General features: G+C 39.8%; 1 protein-coding gene across 8 annotated transcripts in view; it reads right to left on the reverse strand.

Annotated features, from left to right (window-relative positions):
* Positions 1 to 26,350, reverse strand: part of GHR (growth hormone receptor) — a 118,764-nt gene that overhangs the window by 89,439 nt on the left and 2,975 nt on the right. The window contains exons 2-4 of one of the 8 annotated variants that reach the window (XM_040089780.2): positions 13,078 to 13,188; positions 12,223 to 12,316; positions 248 to 492 (exon numbers count right to left, since the gene is read on the reverse strand). The exons of 2 other annotated variants lie outside the window; for them this stretch is intronic. The gene's annotated coding sequence lies outside the window, so the exon portion shown is untranslated. Of the gene's footprint in view, positions 1 to 247; positions 493 to 12,222; positions 12,317 to 13,077; positions 13,189 to 21,186; positions 21,371 to 26,350 lie in introns of all 8 variants that reach the window. 5 more of the 8 variants (XM_058424057.1, XM_040089779.2, XM_040089782.2 and 2 more) reach the window with 5 other exon arrangements.

Consider the following 26,350-nt stretch of genomic DNA (forward strand, 5'->3'; position numbering starts at 1 on the left):
TGTGTAGAGAAATTAACAGAGTAATAAAATATTCACTATTTACACTTCATTGAAAGGGACAAGGATGGCTGCACTGGCACGGCGAGACAGAGGACAAGAAAAGCTTGGTAGGGTAGATATGCTCGTCAGGTGACTGGATGTCGGGTACCAAAATTTGGATTTCTCATTCAACATGAGCCAGAAGACAGTGTATGAGAAAATTTTCAAAATAATCAAGAAAGACTCAAAACAGATGAACAAAACTCACAGTTTCGTACAGCACAGTGTGTACTGATCAACAGTCCATCTCTAGGCTGGCCCACAGATCAGCTCTTCCCACATGGGTGATGACTCAAGGCAAGCATCATTCAGGCAGCATGGGTGGTGTCACTCTTCTACAGAGGCCAAACTTTTCTAGATATCCAAAAACTGCTCCGGGGGCATTGTAGAGAACAGTGAACTAACTTTGTGTTCCCTTTATAAGCCCACATTCAAGCCATTCTAAGGCAGAGCCTAGAAAAGAGAAGGCAATTACAGGTCACACCAATCTCCTACTCACTGAGAGATCTCTGGTAAAATACAGGTAAAATACACCAAGGAGCTGCCACACAGCTACGCCAGATGGGCCATTGTCCCAGTGCTGTCACAAGGTCACCAGCCAGTACAACTCATCTACGACCTTTCCCCTCTCATATCTTTCCTTTTGGAGGAAAGAGAAAAGGAGTGGGTTAGTGTTGAAACAGTCTAAAAATTTCTCTCAAGTATTACATAGATGAATTTTTTTTTTTGTCTACTTTAAGTCCTTCATCTCCCTTCTCTTGCTCTCTGTGCTAGTACTCCTCTCTTCCTCTCCCTCATGCTGTTTTCTGACCTTTCCATCTAGGGTCTCTATTTCTCCATATAAATGTGCTCAGTATGTATTTCTCATCTTACAAAATCCTCTGTTCTACCAGCCCAGAAGTGTCAAGAGTCTTTCTACAATTTTAACCTCAAACTCATCAAACCAAATGCATCCACTCACTAAAGGTCTAATAATCCAGTTTGTGGGCCTGACTTTAAAATATGGATCTTTTGCACCTCAAGAAAGTTCCTGAAGATCTGTTTTTGGGAAAAAAAAAAAAAAAATCAGAATCTTAATTCTATTTTCAGTCTCCTTTGCTCACTGTTCTGATTAAACTCCATAAATCTGTGGGGGTTTTGTGATGGCTTCCAGTTGAGCTCCTCACTTTCACACTCACAGTGCTCCCTCCTTCCCTCTTATCTTTTGCAAGTCTCACTCAGAACTTTGCATATATGTAAAATCTTCTGACTGAGCACACTCCCTCCTACCTCTTACTCCAAATCAATTCTCTTGTCACACTGAAAATACAGTTGGGAATAAGTTGAAAATAAACCAAATTTTACAGAAGCAAGATGCGCTAAAATCTGCAAAAATTTTATTTTCTTCCCCCTGAACTTAGTATCCACTGCGGTATTATACAAAAAGGCAATGATTTGTTTGAAGACATTATTTAAAATTTTACCTAAATCTTACTTTAAAAGATTAAAGGACAGCTGAAATGAAAGATACTATTTAAAATCCAAATCAAATTTAAATTAATCATGTCCTCAAGTAATTAAAAAAAAAGGGAAATTCTTTCCAGAAAATAAATTACTTGAACGAGTTAAATCTGCACAAAGAAGAAAATCTTCAAGTTAAGAGTTCATAAGCCACTGATCTCATTTTTAACGAAAGATTGCTTACGGCTGAGGCACAGGTTTTTTTATTGCCATGTCAACACAAAAGAACACAAAGGGAAATTTGAAATATCTATCTGATACAATGAGTTTTTCACTGAAAATTACTTTGTTTCTTTTATTTGCTGCCAAAATAGTAGAAAACCAAGGCAATCAGAAAGCATTTTACTATCACTGCTTACACTTTGGTAAGCACAAACAGCTAACACTTTTAAATGATAGTAGCCTTCTCCACACTAAGAACAACATCACACTAGCTTCTGGTTAACCAAATCACATCAGTTACTCTACTGTTAACTGAATTGAGATATATACAGGTTCTATCTATATTACTTCATAAATATGCATTTATTAAAATAAAATGGCAATTGCCTACCTTTCAAAATACTTTTTGCTTATTATTAGAATAATAATTCTGGACTGCTGTATTTTTTCCTCTGAGATGAACATGTTTCCATGCAATGTGTACTAAGGCAGATGTAAATTTCTGCAGAGAAACATTTTTATTTGGATTTTTTTAAAGTTTTTTTTTAAGAGAAGAAGAGCAGTGAAGAGAAGAAGAGTTAGTGAAATGTGGAAGGCAGAAATAATAGACTAGGAATCCCAGAACATCTGACATATTTGTGGCAGATGTAGGAACTAGCATCCTGGAAATCCCAAATCCCACATATGCGCATTGTGGCCATATGATGTGCTCAAGCGGTACAAATGTCACAGGAAGGATCAGGGCAGAGTTAAGCATTAGGAATCCTTCTAATGGCAGGAGACACTAACCCAAATACCACTCACTTTAACAAAGAATAGAGATTTTGGCATTACACATACAACTTCCCTCAATTTTAGACAGCACAAACTAGTAGGGCTATATATACATTGAACCAGCATTTCAGTCTCTTACCAGCTAGATTCTTCTGTTGTCCTAGCTCAGAACTCATTAAACAAAATGTAATTATCTTCAGGTGCCATTTTCTTAAATGCCCCAGAAAGAAACAAGCCACCACAAGCAGTGTGAACTACTTCCCTCTCTCCACCACAGGGCAAATAGAGAGTACCTACTACAGGAGTAGGTCTTCCTGGGAATAACCTGCATCTCAGTCCAATACCAACATCATGGCTAACATGAGTATGTAAAATAAAAAGCTTGAAAATGGGAGATTATGAAGACTACATTTTAAAATTGACACTTATTTCCCCCTACACACTACCTGAAATCTTTAGAGTGTAATATTTTCCCTCTTGATTCTCCAGAATGTTTCTACAGGTTGCTCCCAGGTCCTGATACACTAGTGAAATCACACAAGGGCAGAGAATAAATTAGTTCAGGTATGCTGGAGCTGTATTCTATTTTTTAAAATTAGAAAAGAGAAGCATCTCATACAGCAAAGCAGAGGTCATATAAAATACTCTTTTCATTTTCAGTGCTAACTAGCTAATTATGCATATGTGCAAAGTGTGCATAATGTGGAAAATCCCAGTGCCTGCTTATGCACCATTTACATAGAGAAGTGGACTCAGTTCTTAGCCACAAACCTGCATAGTTAAGATTTCAAATATACTGCAGTACTCAGGAATGTTCCCTCACCCCACTCTTACTGCCTGGGGTTGCTGAGGGAATGATCTGTGAAGCAGCACTGCAGTCTATCAGACAGACCGGCTGAGTGATCCGGGACAGCAAATGGAGTATTTGTAATGGAAAGTTGAAAGTTCTGTTCCCCACAATTCCTTTGCATGATTTACAACAATCGTGGTGATTTAAAACTGGCAACCACAGACCAAAATGCTTGACTACTATTGTTTCAGTAGCACAATTAAATTACCCCTTTTGGGCTTTTACAATTAACTTGTTACATGCGTATGTTATCACTTCCTAAACAGTAATATTATCAGATGAAGAAATTCAGCAGGGAATAGCAACAGGAAAAATATTGTGAATATGATTCCTAATCTGAGCCCCAGTGAGAAATCCTTTATCATAATACGTATTTTATACATAAATATAATTTTAGAAACTTTTATGGTAATCTGTTCTTTTCCATTCCAGTCCTAGAAAAGGAATGAAGGAAGGTCTTTAAAAATAAACATATAAAATTCCTGAACACTAAGATAATTGCCATGTATGTTTAAGTAATCCCTCAGGCTCTCAAAGGTTTAATTGAGACTTTAAGCTACAAAGAAACCAACTGCCAAAACTAACACCAGCCAGATACTTCCCTCTCTGCCATGTTAGGACTGTGAATTATGGCAAGATTCTTCTGTACGCACGCATGATGAACAAGCCAGAAGTGTAAAAGGTCATTCTTTTCTTACGCTCACTTTTGGATGAGGTTTCTCATCAAGATTAATAAACTAATTCCACATGACTGACATGCAGCTGCAAAACACTCAGAACATTACAATAAACATCACTGCACTCCTGTCACTGTGGTATTACTGGGCAAGAGGGATGCAGAATAAAGCCTTCTTTATGCATCATCTTGAGGAAAAAAAAGATTAATCACACCAGGTAAACAGCCTAGCAGTACTTGCCCTGTAAAATAACTGCACAGAAAAAAAACTGGGGTCACTTGGCACTTTTACCACGGAATCTGGATGTTTAATAAACCACAGATCTATGACTTGCAGGGAAGGAAGTTGATGGTTCATACTAATCAGATCCTTTCCTATCCAAGCAAGGACATGGCATGGCATGGCAACACTGGCAGACACCAGTCCGTGCTTACACACTGTCCTGCGCAGCTGTGAGTGAAAAATGACCTGAATGTTGTGTGTAGCTCCTCTGTTGCTGCTCAAATCCTCTCTTCACCATCAGGTTTGTTTTAGTATGGTTCTGACCCTGGAGAGACAGCAATCCCACAGAGGTAAATTTCCCATTTGTTTACTCTGTGTTTGGGATTCCATCCAGAAATCTTGTGGCTTGCTCCTGTTAAGCCCAAGTTACATCTGCCTAAAGCATTAAGGGAACAGCCCAGAACACCAAACCTTCCACAACTGTAGTTGCAGAAATGTCTTGTAGTAAAACAAAGATTTTGCAAATGGTATCATGATTAGCTACTCTTAAACACAGCAACAACTTGAAAATTTGCTTTCAATTAAATAAATATGATGACTCAAGAAAAGTTACTGTACTGCTATGAGAAGATACCAACACCCAGGTGAGCAGTACCAGCCTCTTCAAAAACCTCCCTGATGCTGGCAGCTGTGTGGGCATGAGGGCCTGCCGCACTATAAGAATCAAATAGGTACTTCAAATCACCCAATGAGCAAATGGTGCTCATTTAAAGAGCATTATTATCTTTGGAAGCATCAAGAGATACTGATTTGGTCTTACCTGCAGAAGAAAACTGAAACAGTTAGGTTTATACCAGAGAGCAAACATGTCGTGACCAGATCCCTATTCAGCTGAAATTATTATAGAGATATAAAACATCGTAGAAACCCAGCTGGCTTTGCTACAACAATCTTCAAATGAAGAATGAAGAACTCAAGTGAATTTCCCCTTTTTTCTCTAAAGTTCAGCTGTATAGATGCTTAAGAAGTTTACATGAGTGTCAAGTTTAAATAAGCCAAATCAATATGGGAAAAGAATATTTTCACCTTTTAGAAGAAGTTGTAATGGTGAGAAGAAGTCTTTGCCTTTTCTTAATAAAAGATCCCCTTAAACAGTGTTTAGGAAAAAAAAAAAAAAAAAAAAAAAGGTCTGTAATATTAAAAAAGAAAGCATCTCACAATGGTATGCAATATGCAGCTTTGACATAGCTCAAGAGCCCGAGGCAATAATAATAGGCAAACATTCTTAAGCTTCTGAAGACAAATACTTCATACTCACAGAATTATCAGTGTTTTCAAGAGTAACACTTGTAGTTCTTGGGTTTGTTATTTCTAGCCCAAATCTTGAAGAATCTCATGTTTGTCCTTTGTGGAGAACATGTATTTCAGGTATTTCAAAAGCATATGAAAAACATGCCACAGATGTACAAATTACTATCCTTTTGTTTAATATCAGCCACAGTTATTTTCAGGAGTCTTCTCTTACCCACCAAAAAATCCTAGTATTTAAATGCTACCTTCATTCAAGTCAGTTTCTATTTTTTTTATATTCCTTTCCATTTAGACCCTTGCTTTGAAAGCTAATTATTTGCCAGCTGTCAGCTTTAGAAAGGAAACACAGAAAGATGCATATTAATTTGCTATTCAACAGAGCCAAGATGAATTGCTAATTAACTATGGGTGAACAGCATGAATACACCCAAAATCTTCCACAGCCTATATATTTACCTTTGTGTGCAACACAAACTTTCTTATTGAAAGGCAGAGATCTATCATTGTCTATAGAGACTGGGCTTGTGGCAAACCAAATACCTCCATCAAGAACTACATGACTTCTTTATTATTGCTCCACCCTCCAAATTATTTACAAGCAACATTCAGAGTAGCTGCACCACCCGCACTGGGGCAGAGTGCTCTGTCCTCTCTGGGCTGCACAAGGGGACAGGTGCTGGCAACCCTGACAGCATGGGAAGATGCCACTTGCATCAGGTACCAGAGGAAGCATCAAGAGCCCATTAGCTTCCACAGAAGCAGACTATATACAGTATAGCAGAATTCTGCATAATATTCCAGGAGTTTTTGATAGATATGCTGGGAAAAAATACTGATTGAATTCAGGTATTTTCCCGCTGCAAACTCATGCTGAAAACAGCTCATACTTAATGCAGCCATCTTGTTTAAGAAGCAGCTAGTAAGTTCAATATGTATCATGGGTTTTGTAGATTTTGTTTTGGTTTTATTTGTGTATTTAGGTGCTACTTATGCATATTCTAGCGGTAGTGGTAATTGATACATAAAAGCATATAGACCTGAATGCTCACTTTCTGAAAACCAGGACCATTAGAGCCAAGCCTTCATGTTTTTAGTTTGGCTGCTATGTTATTTTTAATACAAGATGGAACCCCACAACCCTTCTGAGGAAGCTGCTTTGTGTTTCTAAGCTTTTGAATACTATTAACTCCAGGCATTACTAGACACAACTGCCCAGTGACATAGTGGTGGCCATCAAAAGCTGAGGCGATGCAAGCACTAGGTATTATGATTTGAATACCGCACTGACTGCCAAAACCACAGGACAGCACCAAAGCGTCAGTTCAAAGTGTCTTGATGTTAAATATGAGGTTCTGGGAAAACAGACCTTGCTAAGACTAAATTGTAACATTTAGAGATTAATTATGTTATTGAGAGAGTTCCTAGTGTTTTGATACTACCAGAAACCAATTATATAATCTAATAAGCACAAGAAAAAGAAAAAGCTTGTTGGAAAGGCATTGAAAACAGTTTTATGCAATTATGAAATTGAAACTAAGATGCTATTCTCTCCTTTTAAATTAAACCTTCACCAAATCAAGCCTTTCCTCCTGTTCAAAATCCTTGGTCAATTTGGCCTTAGCATCCATCAGGACATTCCTTCCTCCAAGACAGGAATTCACCATGGTTGCTGCTTTTTACTCAAAAACATCAGAGGAGTGTCCAGGTCTTCACTACCAGATTGCTGAAGCCATAATGACCTCAGTATGGAAAGACCAAAGAGGAACAAAAGGATTAGTATCATATTCCCCCACTCGGGCTGGGTGTCAAAAAAACACAGGAGAGTTAACAAGCACATTGTTCCTGAAAGAACAATTATCCCTTGCCCATGAAGGCTGTTTATCTCACCATGGTCCTTGGCAGATCCCTGGCTTGGGTCAAGTTCCACAGCCAAAAAAAAATTCTTAAGCGTGTTTTAAGAATAAAACATTTTTATAGTAAAGAGGCGGCCATTCTGCAGATTCCAGTTCCAGGTATGCTTAAAGTACCAATCCACAGCTCCCAGGCATTTCCACCTGCTGGAGACACCAATCTCAGAGGGATGCCGCAAGGCCATTTTTAAGGGGCTGTGGTACAACACCAGGAATGCTACAGTCATGCCTTATCACTCCCTGACCTTAGTCTAAATACCCCTGCGGTTCCCCCAAAATATGTCATCTAATGAGGCTCTCCTGCAGAAAGGACAGAAGGATGAAAACCAGGCGCTGGTGTTCATCAAAAGCATTTGTCATGTATTCCTGGCATGACAGGATACACAACTGGACAGTACTGGCTGGCCCCGTTCCACACCAGCACAATCCCATGGGGCTGTCAGGAAGGTATCCCCATGAAGTGATGGGCAACTGCCACGTCAAAGAGCCAAAAAATATTTTTTAATATCCTGAAATGAAATGCAAACATCTCTGCTAGTTTTAAATACTGTCAATCTCAGCAGCTGTCAAGCCGCTTTCAGCAGAGGTGCAGTCTTATTAACAAACGGAAGCTATTAACAAAGACCAGAACTGTGAAGGTTCATTAGAGGGCATGCTGGGAATGATGGACAACAGAATATGCAGAATGCAAAATTCTGAGAAAATTATGAACCACTAAGATCCCATGTCCATTTTGGACCCAGGATGGACAGATTAGATCAACTTGCTTGACACATTTGTAACAAGAGATTCAGAGTGCAACTGCCCAGCCAAAATACACGTGAGATGCACAGTGTGAGTAAGGGCATAATTCAGTCTCCAAGCACACATGAACCCTTAAAGTGACACATTAAAATCAGAACCTAGTTCTCAACAAAATGCTACTTAAATTTAAGTCACCCCAACTCAAATATCCTGCTAGATTTTATAGCTATGTTTCAAATTTTACATAGTGTACTTGTAATCCTTGTTAGTGGTGGATAAAACTGTGACATACATACTAAAAATCAGTCTAAAATGCAGTGAAAATCTGAGAGCAAAAACCATCCAGCAATAAAGAAGGAATAATAATTATTTATTAATTAAACATTTACTAAAAATCAGCAATTCATTCTTTTTCATGCATTCTTTTACGGACTACTGTTTTTCAGGTCATTTGAAGTAAATCTCACCTCCCACTAGGTATTTCTACATCAGTTAGTACAAGTCATAAGAAATGATAACTAAATCACTTTTGAAGTGGAAATACATAAAATGAAAACAAACACAGCTATCCCTGATAAACTGATCACTTTGCAACCATTAAGTTATTCAGCACGAATAATTTAACTACTGAAATGTACACAAAGGGAGATAGGGAAGAGGAAAACATGACATGAATGTCACCATTGGATGATTTATGTCAAGCATTATCCATTCTCTGGTAATAGCAATCCAATCAAAACCTGTAAAGAAACACTAAGCATGAGAAGGATGAAAGCACAAGTCCCATCCCTTTTGTAGACAGCAGCAGAGCTGGCCATAGTCTGTATCATGGGACAAAGGTTCAAAATGATGTCTGTACACTGAGTTCAAATATAAAGCAATAGTAACCTGAGGACAGGGAGGAAAATGCCATCTCAGCCTTGTGACTAAACCTCACTTTCGGCACAGGTAAATAAATAGTAATTAGTTTATAAAAACCTCACGATACAGAGAGCAGGCAAATTCTATGTCTTTGTTTTGGGGTGGCCTTTCATGAACTGCACAGAAAATTACATTTGTCCACTCCTGAGATCATAATCAAAACCACCACATGCTTTACAAGTAAAAAGGTAGATAAGGGTTTTGAGAATTTAATATCGCTAACTCTCTCAAATAAGAAAAACAATTATCAGAAGACTGAGATCAAATTAATGTCTGGGGTTTTTGGTGGCTTTTTTCTTTCTTTGTTTTTTTAAACTAAACTGATTGCAACAATCAATAAATAAGTTTCAAAGAGCTCTTTCAGTAAAGACCAGGCCTAGCCAGCAGGTATTACATTAACAGTCATTATCAATTAGGGCTCACTGGGCACAGACATTATTTACAAAGCAAGAGTTCTGGGAATCCACTCATGCGTTAAAGGAACTTCTGTACTGCTCCAGAGTGATGTTAGCAAAGCTAAGTGCTGCTTCATTAGGTGCAGTACACACACTTCTTAATGGAGAGCAACTTTAATTGTCAGAGGGAGTCCATCTTTACCATCTAGCGTGGGATAAACACATTTATGTTACGAATTTCAGGAACAAGGGAGAACATTGTCCATTTTTTTTCTTTTTTTTCCCCTTAGAAAAATACATCACAGGTAAACCATACAAATGTTCTTCAGAGCTACTAAACTCTTCCAGCCTTTAGCAGGTATAAACATAGTGAAGGGAGATGAAAAATTACAAAATATTTCACCTTCTGAGAGCTATCTCCTCAATTCCATTCAGGCAGGCATTGATCACTCTAGTTTATAATGGAAATAGCCACACAAGGGAAAGAAAAGAGGACGAGTATGTCTGATGAGTCATTTTGTTATTTCTCAATAAAGTCTTCTCCTCCCTTCTCTAAATGCTTCTTCCAGTAGATACAAAAATCAATAACACATTTATTAATTCATATGTACTTTTGAAAAGGGTGCCCTTTTGATATTTTGATGATTACAAAGCATGCAAGTTACACAAACACAGAAATAACACTGTAGCTGCATTTGACTTGAAGACACAAAGGGAATGTATTAGCTAACGACGCCGATGGTCAGCAGAGAAACAAAACAAATCTCTGTTCTGGGTAATCAAGATTTGGAGAATTTAGGATTGGGTGCAACAGTGTGAGCTAGAGATGACAGGAGATAAACAGCAACGTTCCCTGCAAGAGAAGAAGGATCTGGAATGCTGTTAGTATTTGAACTAAGACAACAAAACAAATATACAAACGAATATATCAGTTTCTTTTGAGAGGAAAACATCTTAAGTAGTACAGTTAAAAAAGATTTTTTTAAATCCTCCATTGCAATCAAATAAACATAATTGTCTATCCTTGTAATTAAAGGCCACTTGTCACGATCCTGAAGTGACAAAAAAATTGCAAAGCGCAAAACCGTTTCCCCGTTCAGTGTTCATCTATCTCACAATGATAAATGGCATTGAGTGTCATTGAGATGGTTTAACTGTTGCTTAAAGATAAGGATGAAGAAAAGAGGGCAGGATGCGTCTTCACTTCTAAAAGCAGCTTAGTGGTGAAACATGCTGAAATTCCTGTACTTTGTAAAGTTTGGCTGACATCCTATTAACTGGGAGCACACTCTCATGAGATAACAATTTAACTACATGAATTCCAGCAGGAAGCTGGAAACAACTGCTGGTTATTTTAACATGGAAAGTGATTTTTTATGTTTTTAAACAAGTATGACTCAGTCCTATACAGTACTTTTACTACTGACCCTTCCCTGCACTTGAAACAGTTTATCCAACATTTCCATGATTAAATGCGCCTTGTTGCTCTCCCTCAACACTGCCCAGACATGAAATGAGGCCTTTTCACAGAGATGCATGCGTTCTCATCCTGCACCAGTGATTTCTACAGTGGCTTATGCTGAGAAATTGCACTGCAGAATTGGGACCTAAGTAGTGCCCACCTTGAAAAGGCAACTACTCTGCAACATATATATCTGTACATCAGTTTGCTCATGGGCTGAGAAAGAAGATGTAGAAAAAGATGATGTTTCTACTTCCTTTGTTTTAAATAGCTGAGGAATTCATATGCCAAAGACGGTGAATTGGACTGTACTAAGAAGTTACTTGACTTGCCAAGCTTACCACAGGCATTCAACATTCTAGACACTAGCTTAAAGTTGTGCTCAAAAATGAGCTTTCTTATTTCTTGGGGGGGGCTCAGCCTTTAGGATACATTTGCAAAATCCTGCAGGCAACACTGAAGGCTGTAAAATTTTATTAAAAGCGAGAGAAATGCATATTGAACCTCTTTGAAAATTAATACTTTTAGGCATTTTATAGCACCATGTGCAAGAGCAAATCTCAAGCAAGGCGCTAAATGGACATGGAGGTAAATAGGGAGTAAACCAAACAGAATAAACCTTGTTATATGTATTCGACTCTTTTCAGAACCCAACCCCTCCAAATATGACTATCAATAAATAAACAGGACTAACGAGAAGAGAGGCTGTATCCCTGCCCCATAAGGCATTTAACATTACTCACTATCACAATACTCAAGCGGACAGTGCCCTTTTTAAAAAACAACCCCTTTATTACATTCAGTTGGCTTTAGCAGAAGCTCATATCCGTAATTTCTCAAAAAGCCACCAGCCTCCCTCAAGCAGTTGAGCATAAACGGTAACATTGTACAAAAACACTCTTTCCTGCTGCCTGGTTTGCAAATTTTTATTTAAATATAAATAGCATTAACTTTCTCCATGTGATTAATTTAGCAAGTTAAAAGGTTCACAGGAATATACAGTATTCATTTAAGTGGCCCATGGTGATCAGTAATTATATCTGAGCTGTCATAATGGAAATGGAATGCAAAGTGATTAATGCTGTACAGGGAAAAAACATTATTCCTCAACATGGAACAGCCCCATCTTCAAACCCTCTGTAAACCAGTCCTTGTAACCCAGCCGTGCCTTTTGTCCTTCTTACCCCCTAAATCCATGAAAATAACAACCAAAAGATAAAATAATGAAGCATCTGGATGCTAAATGGGAGCTCACCTTTTGATATGCCTGCAGCCATGGTCTACCTCAAAGGCAAAAAGAAGCTGGGATGTCCAAGAGAAGGAGACAGGCTGGAGGACAAGGGGAAAACCTGTGCCCAAGGCGAGTAGATGAAGGTCAGTAGGTGACCCCTGGCAAGTCTCACCTCCTGCAGCCTCTCCCAGATACCACCCCTTCCCACTTGCCCAACAGTCAGAACTCCCAGCAAAACATCACACCCATGTGCTACCACCTGCCCATCTCCAGCTCTAGGTACGCACCCTATCCATTCATTGTCTCTGGTAATGAGAATATTCCCATCCATGGTGCTAAAAAAAATCAGCAACATGGAAAATGTCCACTATGCATCCCACCAAGTGCTTTCACAGCAAGAGGGAACAATCACCCTCAGCACAACTTGGAAACTGTCCTACCATTAAGTTTTCCAGGAATAAGTCCTCTGACAGAATAAACAAGAAAATGTGTGAAGGGATCAGACAGAATTCTAAAGGCAAAATTGTTCTGTGTGAGAGCAACAGCCCTATGTACCCAAAAATCAACAACCAGATTCCAAGTATTTTGGAATATAAACTCAGTATTTCTTTTGTTATCAAAGTTTACAAACCTGAGTTGATGCCAAAGAGAAAGGGAACATTCTCATTTTGCAATAGACCTCAGGGAGAGTGAAAGCCTTTATTGAGGGCTCTCCCTGGAGCTGAAGACAAGCAGCCTGCCAGCTTAGGAGCTATGTTTGCAAAGCTTTGTAAGCAGCAGTTAGGATCCAAAGGCAAGCTGCACTGTCAGATGCTTAGTTTGGCCACTGCAGTTACCACCTTAGGCCGTGAAGAAAGGGAAGCCAAGACTTTTACATACCAAAAACCAAACAGGACTTTGATGTTGGCTCAGCAGGGCATCAATGTCACACTAATACAGCATGGGATTTGCCCAAGACCCACAGCAAATCCTCTCATGCCCACACATAACCTGGAAATAAAGATGGATGTTGTGTGTTTCACTAAAGCAATTTTCAATATGAAGCTTCCTCTAACACACATTTTTTTGGAATAGAATCTGAAGAAAAAAACAAAACAAAACAACAACAACACAAAAAAACCACAACAAAACAGAAAAGACCAAACAAAACCTGATCATATCTAGGGATTTCTCACATTCAATACGCTTTTCTCACTGCTGTATCACAAGATTAAATATCGTACCACGGATCAAGGTAGCGTAAAGAGTTACAGGCTAGGCAGCAGTTTTGCAAGGACAAGAGGGGAAAAAAAACATAACCAGTGGAAATCAAAAGGGAAAAAAGTTGATGAGAAAATGCCATTGTCTCAGAGGCACGTGGAATTCTGTAGTGCATTAATGGGAGCAGCACATGTGCAAGGGCTTCTCCTTTCCAATACTGCTGCCAAATGAAAGACTGTGCCAAAGAGGGCAACGAAGATAAAATGTTCAGAAAACCTGATCTGCGTATAAAGCTTTAGAGAGTGACAGTTTGTTTACAGAGCAGATGTAAGACTTGTGAGGCAGCAAGGAAAAGGGAGAGGAGCCCAAAGGGTTGCAGCGTGGAAACCACGCTGTTGGTGATGAAGTTGTTCTTCTCCAGCTAGGTAAAGAAGAAAAGCAAAACGACCCTGTAGCAGACCCTGTGGAGCTCACTCAAAGGCACTGAGGGGCTCTGCTGACCCATCCACATGGGAGGTGACAGCTTCCAACACCTACGCATGCTGCATGCTCTCCAAGGGACAGAGGTGCGTCCACACAGTGCTCACCATGGCACCAGCAGCAGCATTATGTCTGCCACAATCCTTGCCCAGTAGTACTATCTTGCATGATCAATACCTTGCATCACTAAGGAATCATTTATCAAAATTCTGTCTTTTTCAAGGCATTTCAATATCTTTACGAACATTATAAAAGCACTTCTCTATTAAAAAAAGCCTGACAGCAGTTAGCCTGCAGCAAAAAACAGTTCAGTAACAGACCCTTCCGGTGACATGAAGAAAAATTCAGCTGGTTTCATTCATGTGATATATAATTATATAGGAAGACTGAAATGTTCATTTCTAGTGAATTTGTATCATTTTATGCAATAAAAAATATTTTTTGATATTTGTACGAATGCACTTGACATTATTTGAACTTAGTTTGATTTATTTGAAATGACTTGGTTTTTTAGCTGGTTTTTAACTCATTAAAATAATTCTTCAGACTGAAAAGGTTTTTATTTTAAATCTGTTTATCCAGACCAGCATTTATGAGTTATAGAGTCATAGCCACTTCTGAGAGGTGAAACTATTACTTTAATTCAAGCCAAAAGTTGGAACTGTCTTGATTTCTTGAAAACTTTAATTTTTCCAGAAAAATTACTATTTATTTCATCCAGTCAGAGACAAGCTTATAATAAAAAGTTTATACATATCATTGCACAGAAGAGACTAATTATCTTCACTGTAAGTTAAAGATTCCAGGATTCTGTCATTTCATCAGGCTATATTCAAAATTCCTTTAAAACCTCAGATTTTAGAAAAATATTTTCCTACAGCTATTTTAACAAGGTACAAAGAAGCAACTACTATCGGTAACCATTATATTAGGAATACGGTCTACAAAAGCACAAGTATTCACCATGCAGCACAAGCCACAGGTGATTGCATTTGTTTTGTTCAGCACCATTAATTACCCTGCTGTTCCTGAATGCTGCCAGTTCTCTAGGGCAGGTGTCTTCATATTTGTTTAGCACAGCTGACTGAATTGCAAACTATGGCTGTGGCACTGGATAAGTAATAAATTACTGTCACCTGAGGCAGGAGTCTTTGCTCCTGTTTATCACAGCAGACAGCACATTACCAGCAAAATTCAGCAGGTACCACTGAAAATGAGGCACTAAACTGAGGTGGCCGAGGTGGCCTTGCACTTCTCATCGTCTGCTGAGTCTTTATAGAAGGAAAACAACAATTCAGGCATCTAGTGGAGACACTTTATACTACATGATGTGAGTACACCTCAGCAACTTTAACAAACTTTGGAGACCACCCACACAGACAAGCTACCATTAGGTCACCTTTCACATGTGCTGGCTGGTACATAGGGCTGGCAAAAAGCAGCTTTGTGCCTCGCCAAAATCAACCTTGCTGTGGGCTGCTGCCAAAGGGACTTGACTAGCCCTTCTTGGTGACAAGGCAGGCTCCTGCCACAGGCTCCCAGCCTCTCCTGGTACCAGGCAGTTGTGGGACAAGTTGCATCAGCCCAGTGAAAACTGAGCTCCCAGCCAGGGGTGCATGTCGTGCAGCCTACACCACAGCCCCCACAGCAGAGAGATGAGAACCACCCCAAATAATCAATCTGGGCTGTAATTTGCAGCCATAGCCTTTGAGTGTAATTTCACATCTGAATCTATTCTAAGCAGCCTGTCTATTGACACACGCCCTGCAAAGCTGCATGAGACTTAATTTCAGTGACTCTGAAAATTTACATTCTGTCTGAGGAACAGCTATTTCAGGAGATAACAGGCTTCCAATACTCCAGCACATTTCTAGAGTAGTCAAGCTGTCAAGTGACTGTCAAGAAAGAACAAAATCTAAAGAAGCAAAGGAAATGCCACCTGAGAAACTCTTTTCATTACTGGTGCAGTTTCTATTTACCACTAGCCTCAGGTGAGTTATTGTAGCTTACTTGGTAGCCCATCTAAAGGGTCAAAACTGCAAATCTGCTTCACTGTACACATTTACAATTTTGTGCATATAAAATCTGATATGCAAACACCATGTTTTCCTTTGGTAAAAGATGCCACAGTATTCAGAATACCTACAGAGAAAAATAATACGCTTACATGCTTTGAAAATAACGATATGCTTGATGATTAATTTCCAATAGTTTTACTTCTTCAAGACAAAATGCTTACTAAGAGACAAAGCAACTTACTCTTTCAGAAAAGAGTAAGGTATTAAGTCGACACATTTCTTTCTCCCAATAGTTTTCTACCTCACAGAATGACAGGATGACTTGGGCTGCAAGGAACCTTAAACGTCATCTAGTTCCAACCCCACTGACATGGGCAGAGACATCTTTTACTAGACCAGGTTTCTCAAAGCCCTGTCCAACCCAGTCTTGAATACCTTCAGAGACAGGGCATCCACCACCTCTCTGAGCAACCTATTTCAGTGTCTCACCACCTCCACCGTTAAGATTTTCTTCCAAATATCTAATTTAAACCCATTATCTTTTATTTTAAAGACATTCTCCCATGCCCTATCTCTGCCTGCCTTTGTAAAAAGTCCCTTTCTGGCTTTCTTGTAGCAGTATTTTTTTTTGCCTTGTTCCTTTTTTTTTTTTTTTTCTCCTTTTCCAAGCCTAGCTTAAAAAAAATAAAAATAAATAAATAAAACAAATGCATTTTCCTGTCTACAAAACACCCAGGAACATGCCAGAAAGTAATTAGGAATGACAAGCATATAATGACATACAAGCTGCAAGTATTCAGTTTTCAGTCTGGAAAATAAAACACTTAACGGATATGGAATGCTTTTGCTCCAGCTCTTTTATGCATAGCTGGCATGACTGATCTGAAAAATAAGAGAACATGTGCCAGTCTACTTTCCAGGCAGAGTTCAAACAAAAGAGAAATTTAAATAGAGAAAAGAAAAAATCAGACTAACCACACCAGGTGACTGAATTAACTTTGCAGAGCAACGAGTGTATACGAGGGCCTGCAGTAAGTCTCCACAAAGAGACTGGTTTGTACTTGAAGCCTGCCAGATTCCTATTTTTGCTATAGAGCAAGTTTTTAGCCATTCTGAGACTGGTGAAGAAGTGTTTGCTTCCTGCAGGCATGTCATCATGTGGCAGAGATAAAAGTTACAAACTAAGATTATTTTAGAGGATGTGTACTAGTGAGGTTTTAGTTTTTCTGGATTTATGAAAATAATTTTGAAATAAGTTTGACAGCCCAATGTGAATTTTTCTGAAATGATGCTGAATTTTGAGCAAATGTTTAGAGATCTAGTACAGTATGGAAAATTTAATATAAGCAGATTTGCTAGGGAGCAACAGCATGGACTAACACCTTGACTAGAAACTTTCCCATAAATCTCAACAGAAGTAGAGCTCTTCAAGGTCAGCTTGCTGATGAACAATGGAGTAAAGTTTTATGATGGAAAAAAATAGGGTTTTTTTATTGTGCAACTTGGCAGCAATGGGTTATCAAAGATGTATCTGTCCCAAATAATGCTGGCATCGTATTTCAACTACTTAGCAAAATAGCTGGGCAGCATATTATTATCCTGTGCCTCATAGGACAGGCTTGCTGCCAACTGGGTCATACAATAATCAACAAACCAGACTCCAGAAAGGATGCTAGATTCCTCCCAGCAGCACCTACCGTTGAAGCAATCAAACAGTGAGTACAGCACTGGATTGTTAACAAATTGTGCAAAGGGGTCTGATCAGCAGATAACTTCACACTCAGCCACAAATCTTTAATTCATGTAAACCTTAGCTCATGCTACTGCAAAAAAAGAACAGCTAGAAGAGAAATAGTCTCTTTGTAGGCTCCCTGGACTCTTGGGTTGGATATGCTATCCATGAAACAAAAGCAACACCTGGCTAATTACTAATTCCAAGACTGCATAAAAACTAAGAGCACAATACACTCAAAACAACACCAAAACACACAAGTATTCCCCTCCTCCAAGAGGAAGAAAAAAACCTGTGAGGTTCTGCTATGGTTTGGAAAGCAGTGCCATGCTTCGACGGCTCACAACTGGCTGAGGTCTTTCTGAACTTAGCGCAGAGCCTCCCATGCAGTCATGGACAGGGTTATGGCTCCATTCCTAGCCACAAGCTCCGTATCGCTTCCAGGAGCTACTGCTTGGGAAATACTGACCAAATCTTTCACTCTGATCCCACAATCTGTGCTACAGTCCTTTTTTCACAGCTACACTGAAATACCAAATAGAAGATGCTGTATGCAATCCCACAGCTAACAGGATAAAGGTGACAAAAACTTCCCTCATAAATATAACTTCTACCTGCTTTTCTGTCATTCAAACTGTAGAACAGTCCACAGAGTATTAATAATCCCATAAAACAACTGGACTCTTAATTGGCTTTGAGCAATTTCAGAAAACTAATTCCCACCACAGTGGTTGCTGTTGTCTTTCATTCAGCATGAGCATCTGGCAACAAGTGATTCCACTGAGTAATCTTGGCAAAACTTGGAGATATTGTTTTGAATTTCCTTCACAACTTCTCAATGCCCAACTGTTTTAACAGCTGAAAAGAAGCTACTTTGTGGGTCTTCCTGACCCCATGACAAATATTTCTAGTGGTCTGTGTGGCTCTCCTTTACCATTTCAACATTTGCTTAAATTTGTAATAATTAATTGACCATGCTCTACACAGTGATTTGCTGGTAATCCACGGAAGAGCAGCCAGTATCTAACACACCTGGTTACATCTTTTGAGCCAAACAATATCAAGAAGGACTAAAACTACACAAAATACCCCTAAAATCCGCAAAATTATCTGCAGATAGTTCCCTAGCGCCTTATGTCATTTCTCAGAAAGGAGTTACAATGACAGTTTTGAAAGCATCATTCCTCACCCACCCTATACACCATGAGTCTGCAAAGAAAAAAGCGAAGCAACGTGAGCATTTATTTTTACTTTCTCAAACAACAAAACAATATAATGAATGGCATTAGCTCTTTCCTGTAGTAACTGAAGTGCTCTGCCAAGACAAAGAGAAAGAAATGAATGGTAAGAGCAGTAGGGATCAAAAATCAATGCGAAAAGCCAGAGATGCCGATAAGCAACTATTTATAATGTAGAACATACAAAAGGTCAGTGCTGTTGAGGCAGAAGTACTCACCCTCCACCCTTGATCTACACTCTAAGAATTACTTGATGTCTCAGTCCCTTCATGCATCCCAGAAAACTTACACAAGGTAAAGTATCAATACTAGCCTGTTAAATGTCCTTTTGGTACTTCTTCTTGTAATTTTTCTAATGCCCAAATTCATCCAGTACTGTTTGTGTGACTATCGCATCCATAAATGACTACCAGTCACTTGTGTATGAACTGCACCAATGGAACAAAACACAGACTGGCATCCATCTTACCCCAGAAAATGCCTGATTTCTGTCCAGTGATTGCATTAACGAATATAATTGTTTGTTCAGCTTTCCTGCTCTTCTTTATTAGCAAGTTTCCACCTCCACTGGTGCCACACTTCTACTGTCTTCTGCAGCTTTGCCCCCTCTTAGGTATGGACACACAGCACATGGGCTAGATCATCACCTGCTTCTCTGGTATTGGAGGCCACCAACTGCTAAGTTCATCTACATTAGTCCAAACTCAGAGAGACAAATTTCTGCTCAGCAGAAGGAAAGGGAGAGGGACTGGTGAGGAACGGGGTGGCAGCTGTGTTCACAGGCTGCTGGATGCTCAGCTGAAACTGCAGCTGCCATCTCTGCCTGAGCATATCCAGCACTTTCCCCAAGCTGATTTCAGCCTGAAAGTGTTGTCTGAAAGGCTCCACAAGGCACAGCCCGTAAACAAGCACACTGCTTCTGAACAGGTATTTTAATAACATTTTGTAAGACTACCTATCTGTATGCTTAGGATAGGGAGTGTTCAGAGCATCTGGAAAATACCAGTCTACAGGAATATGAAGCAACAATGAAAAGTCCTGAGAAGAGAGAGCTGTATGACCCGCAGGCCCCAAAGCTACAGCTGAGGCTGTTGCTCTGTAGTGCTGCCCAGTCTTAATGGCAATGAATGTACTTCTCTAATTTTCAAGATACTTGGTCAGAGCAGGTGTCCAAGATGTAGAAAGCGGAAAGAAAGGATAATTCTTCTTTTGCCCAGAAAGCCACAGTTCTGCTTCTCATGAATGGGATTGTATATGAACAGTTCACATAAACAGTTGCAGCCTCTTGTAAGATCAGGTTCCCTGGAAAGAACCTTTTAAAAGTTTAGAAACTCCAGACAAGAAAGTAACTAGGGAGAGACAGCTCTTTTATTTCAGTCCTAACAACAAATGGTGGCAGTCCTTTTTAATTAACAGCTTACATTTTGTTTTCGCAGTCCAGCATTAGTAAATAAAACACAAAAGTGCCATACAAATGAACCAGTAAGTGTGCCAAATGCTCACATATAAAATGAGTAGGTGAATGATATCAGCTGTTTGATGCAAAGATACCATTTTTACATGCTGCTGCACTGACAGGCTGCTAAAAAATGCTGCAACCAGTATGAAATTTGGAAAGCACAGCGATGCAAGCCACTGACAAAATCAGTCCTACACTACCAAAAATATTTCTACTCCTAGCATAGTTCTATCCATGAAACATTTTAATCTTTACAATAACAATAGTAATTCTAAAAAATTAAATTGATATGAAAATATACTTCTGGGTGCAATTCAAATTACATTATAATTTTTTAATCATCTTGAGGAAGTCGGGTTTCTACTGTATTTTAGTCCAGTCATCTCTAACATCCTTAAACAAATCATTACCCTTGGTCTTAAACATGTTCTTTTGATTGCTGGCCACCTAATGTTCACTTATATGTTCACATAAATGTCCACTTATGCTTCAGAGCCTATAACTTCAGTCTTTCCAACAGCCATTAGATCCCCAGGCTTTCACGTCTTCTTACTTGCACATACTCCATTTTGTTTCACAAATTATCCAGAATCTATATGCAGTCCCTGGCTCTTGATCCTTCAACCTCTTCTCCTTTTCTGCATGATTTAGTAAACTGAAACACTGAACACTTTCTAACACCGTGAAAAACTTCTTCCCTCTTCTAATTGAAGATCTCCTGTGATTAACTTGGCTCCGTGTTTCCTTGGGCTTGAAACAATAAGCCAAAATTATTTTTTAAATTATTTTTTTAAATCTGCAACTCCAACTTCAGCAAAGAAAACAGAAGCTTGACTGTAGAAGGTTTTGCATGAAAATTACCATTATATCATTCAATGTCAACGTGAACAACTAGTCAGAAGGAGGCTCTCTTCCTAAATCCATGTTCCTTCCTTTCAATAGATGGGTTTTTTATTCACACTGGCTCCTCAAAGCTCCCTTGGATTTTTACGGAGAGAGCTCTTCACCTTCACCTGCAGTAGTAGAACAGGAGAGGAGAAGGAACCTGAAATGATTTTCAAAATACACCTGATTACCTTAATAAAAGATCAACTTTTTGTATTTGAAAAAAAGGCAATAGAACAGGCCACAACAAACACATGGGTACAACAGTGAACAACATTACTTTTTCCATCACGCCATTAAATGCACTCATCTATGCCACAAGCTGCATCAAAGATACAGAGGCCAAATGTATTGCTTAATTCCCCTATATGTCGGATAGAGGTCTTATACCATTATCCACCATAAGCCTGAAAAATCATAGAATCATAGAAATATGAAGGGTTAGAATGCCCTGTGATTGATCATCCAACCCCAATCTCCCCTGTCATGCACAGGGACACCCCCCACTGACCAGGCTGCTCAAGGCTTTATCCAGCCTCGCCCTAAACACAGGGCTGGAGCATCCACAGCTTCCCTAGTCAACCTGTTTCACAACACTCATAGTAAAAAATGTATTCCTTATATCTAACCTAAATTTCCCCTCTTTCACTTTGTTCCCATTATTGCTTCTCCTGTCTCTACAGATGCTGACAAAGTGTCCCTCTCCAGCTTCCCTGTAGGCTCCTTCAGATACTGGCAGGTTGTCATGAGGTCTCCACACAACCTTCTCTTCTCCAGGCTGAAGAGCCCCAATTTTCTCAGCCTGTCTTTTGAGGGGAGTTATCCTAGTTCTCTTATCAGCTTTGTGGCCTCCTCTGGACTTGGTCCAGCAGTTCCATGTCCTTCTTAAGCTGGAGACACCTGGCCTGGATACAATGCTCCTGGTGGGGTTTCACAAGAGCAGAATAGAGGGCAGAATCCTCCTTGGCCCTCTGGCCATGCTCCTTTGGATGCAGCCCAGGATTCCTTTGGCTTTCTATGCTGGGAGTGCACATTGCTGGCTCATGGTGAGTTTCAGCCACCACCCCCAAGTCCTTCCCCACAGGGCTGCTCTCAATCACCTCTCTGCCCAGCCTGTGGGTGTGTCTGGGATTGCCCCAGTGCAGGTGTAGCACCTTGCACCTGGCCTTGCTGAACTCCCTGAGGTTTGCATGGTCCCACCTCTCAAGCCTGTCCAGGTCCCTGTGGATGCCATCCCTTCCCTCCCCTGTGTCGACTGCCCCACACAGCTCAGAGTCAGCAGAAACTTGCTGAGGGTGCCCTCGATCCCGCTGTCCATGTCACTGGCAGAGGTGTGGAACAGTATCAGCCCCAGGACCCACCCCTGAGGGACACCACTCGTCACTGGTCTCCATGTGGACAATGAGATGTTGACCACAGCTCTGAGTGTGGCCATCCAGGCAGCTCTTTATCCACCAAGTGATTAATCTATCAATTTGTGTCTCTCCAATTTACAGACAACGATGGATGGCAGGACAGCGTCCAACTGCATAAGCCTACGTAGACAATATCAGTTGTTCTGCCACTGTCCACCAAACTTGTGGCTCCATCACAAAAAGTCATCAAATTTGTCAGGCAAGACTTCCCCTTCATATAAAGCCATGCTAGCTTTACAATGCTGTATAAAGCAAATATTGTTCCTCTTGCTCCAATGCAAGTTAGGCAGGCCCCTCACACTCAAAGAGGTGAATGCCATGCTTCCTTAATGTCAGCACCAGCACCTCTGTGGTCAGCTAGAGCCCTGAGAACCATCCAGCAGAATCCACTGTAATTAACACGCTTGTGTGTGCCTTGTAGTGGATGAAGTTACATGCCACCAAGAAAATCTGGATCTAGTACAACTGAAGAAATTAATTTTCTCAAAGCTACCCATTATTTCAAGGAAATTAGCTGTTTAAACAAAATACTTACCTAAGAACCAGCCATAATGAGGCACAGGCTTCTTTACAACAGCGTCTTCTTTTCCTGAAATGTTTTCTTAACTAATATGGCCATCCTAATTAAAGCACCTCAGAGTCGGAAGATACCAGAGCTCATCACACAGTTCCACAAAAATAGCTTTTCTCACAGGGCAGTGGAGGGCTGTTTCTCCCCCTCTCGGGCTGCAGTCCCTCCGTGCTGTACACACTGTCCTGCAGCAGCAGAACTGGCTGGTGTACAGCCGGCCAGCAGTGGCCGTATCACGTAACAAGCACCTCTCCTGTGCAGTGTTTGTTAGCAACACCCAGCACGAGCAGACATAGAGGCTCACTGACGCTCTCCAAAGGTCAGAAATCACAGCTGAAAAGTGTAAAGCACTGTCTCACACGCTCTTTCTGATCCTACCGCAAAAACATTGCAGCTGTATGATAAGCTCATTCACACATGCTGGACCAGTGTGGCTGGCACTATTTGGAACAAGCACCATCCTGTAACACTTCAGCTGCATGTGTTGCAGTTATACGTGCACCCCAGCCAAAACCTGCAAATGGATTCTAGAAAAAGAGCAGGATTTCCCACTGCATTCTGCAAATCATTCCTTCAGGTGGCTAAACTCCCCTGTTTTATGCCCTAAAACATCCAGGACTCAACTTACAAGACCAAAGCCCCAGCATAAGCACAGCTCACCAGGCTTGATCTATGTGTCCTATCAAAGAGATGGCATGGTAGAGTCCTGACCGTGTTGCACTCTTTTCTGTTTACTTAACATCTGACTTAGTCCTTAGAGCTACGCTCTCTGACTGCAAACTGTCACGCTCATTACGAAAGCTATGGTTTTCTTAGCAGTTTCTTTTTAAGTAAAAGTTCCACAGTGCTCCTGATACACTGTAACAGGCTTAGCCACAAACGCAATCAACGCCAAAATATACAGCAGCTTTTAATTACTCTTCTCTCAGTCCTCGTATCAAATCTTCCTTATTCTTGGCAGAACAGGTAAAGTTTGGTCCCAAAGTAACCACAACCAGTCTTCTTCAATGCATGTAAAGCAAGGGACAAGAACCACCATCTAGAAGGAATCCTGCTTTGTTTTCACTCACTTTTTATAGCATCACATAAAGCCATTAGCAATGCCACAAACCATCAAAACACCAAACAGTTCAAGCTCTTCTGGATGAAAACAGTAAACAAGGCATTGCTCAGAACAATTATAAAGGAGGCTCATAACATGGCTCTTGAGCAAACACAGTTTAATAAGCATTCCTTGACAAATTCAAGCAATATTTTCAGTCATGCAATGAAGGACAGCCCAACTCATTCTCTAGATAGCACTAACATAACGCACCTATGAAAAAGGCAGGCAAAAAAAAGAAGAAATATAGCAGAAATCAGACTGCTTGCTGCAGCTGGGAAACAGGCATTTGAGGCAGAAACTGACTGCATGTTCATTTAACTGAGATTGTTGGACTAAAATGTGATGGTTCTTTCAGCCTGCTTCTTCTGCCCTACAGGTTGTATTTCATGGTCAGACTATCCCCAAACTCCAACAGGTACAAATGGAGTTGTTTTGTTGTACCAATAAGGTTATATAGATAGACTGTGTATGGATTAAACCCTAAAACTTTTGTATGTTGGTCAGGCACAAAGACACCTGTTCACAGAACTAACACTAACAGAGGTACAGTTTCTACCAATCATCAATGCATCCTAGAAATTTATTGCAATATAGAGTTTTACTGATCCATTTTCTCTTGTGTCAGTAAAAACTCAAATTCTATTTAAATGCTGTAAAATTTATACTTGCTATTAATAATCTCTTCCCAACTTCACCTCAGAACTGTTGTCTGTTAACTACTGACTTTTTTTGGTATAAAATCTGTTGTGCATCCAAGAGAATATTTCACGTTTGGACTGACCACTTATAAACAGAGTTTGAAGACTATAATGGGTTTCTGACAGTATTTAAACAACTTTTGAAGTTCTAAATATTAATGGTCTCCATTTCTGTGAATGTCTTATTTAAATTCAACTGATTATTTGTATTTATGATTTCATATATCAACTTTGTTCTAGGATTAAAAGCAATTAGCTTATTAATTGATCAGAGGCAGCAACCTGCTGCAAGGCATCTTTGCTTTGCACATTCTGAGTTCGGTTTCACACATTATGAACCCATCCTCAGTACTAACTCTGTGGCTGATGCAGAGGCTGAGCAGGTCTAGCACCGTAATACACTAATGCTCTGAGTCTCGTTAAATGGCTACAGAAAAGGAGAAACAGAGAAGCGTAAATCATTCCACACCAACAGAATGGGTTCTGTGTTTATTCTCTAAATTCAGACAGGTTAAAATTTTCTGCTACATTTACCAGAGTTTCATATCCTCTCACCAGCAGTCACTGTGCAGAGAGTTTTGTCTCCACCACATCTCCAGCGTTCTCCATGCAGCCCTGTGTCACCTTCCCCCATGATCCCTTCCACAAAACCTAACCACTAGCATGGGCAAAGCAGGACAAAAGACTATGTTGCAGACTGTGTCACTACAAACAGGAGTACTTTTGTAACTCTAATTTATAAAGCCGAACATGATTTAGTAGGTATGGATGTTGGCATTGCAGTCTGGATCATTTGGCAAGTCAAAAGAAAAACATAAATGGTTTAAATTAGCGTGGTAAGTACAAATAGCATGGCAGATGGAATTTTAAAACTCAGAAATGCTTGATTACTCATGTAGCTACTGAGTACATGGTAACAAAGTGGGCAATATTACATCCGAAAAGTTACAGTGACCTAAGTGTCTGCACACATACATCCATCACCAGTTGTGTTTTCCAGCAGTTATTCCTTCAGTAAGAGTAATTTTAACCGTCTTTTGCATCCTCACAACATCTGAAATGCCCAGCAAATAGCAAGGTACATTATACTGTTCAAGTGAGACATTTGAGTTCCACCCTGCCAATGTGAAGCATTTTTGAAGTTTATACTATCTTATTAATAATGAAGAAAATAACTAATTTTAGTCATTAAAGTATTTTCAATAGAATACATGCTTTCCAAAGGTCAATAAAATATGTGCTTAAATGTATTTTCAATTCATCATCCGCAGCATATGTGATATGGACAACATTCATCTTTGTCAGAAAACAGCCTTTACAATTTTCCAGGAAAAATTGTTTCTCATACACT

This window comes from Hirundo rustica, chromosome Z, assembly GCF_015227805.2.
Source record: "Hirundo rustica isolate bHirRus1 chromosome Z, bHirRus1.pri.v3, whole genome shotgun sequence".
In the NCBI taxonomy this organism is placed as follows: Eukaryota; Metazoa; Chordata; class Aves; order Passeriformes; family Hirundinidae; genus Hirundo; species Hirundo rustica.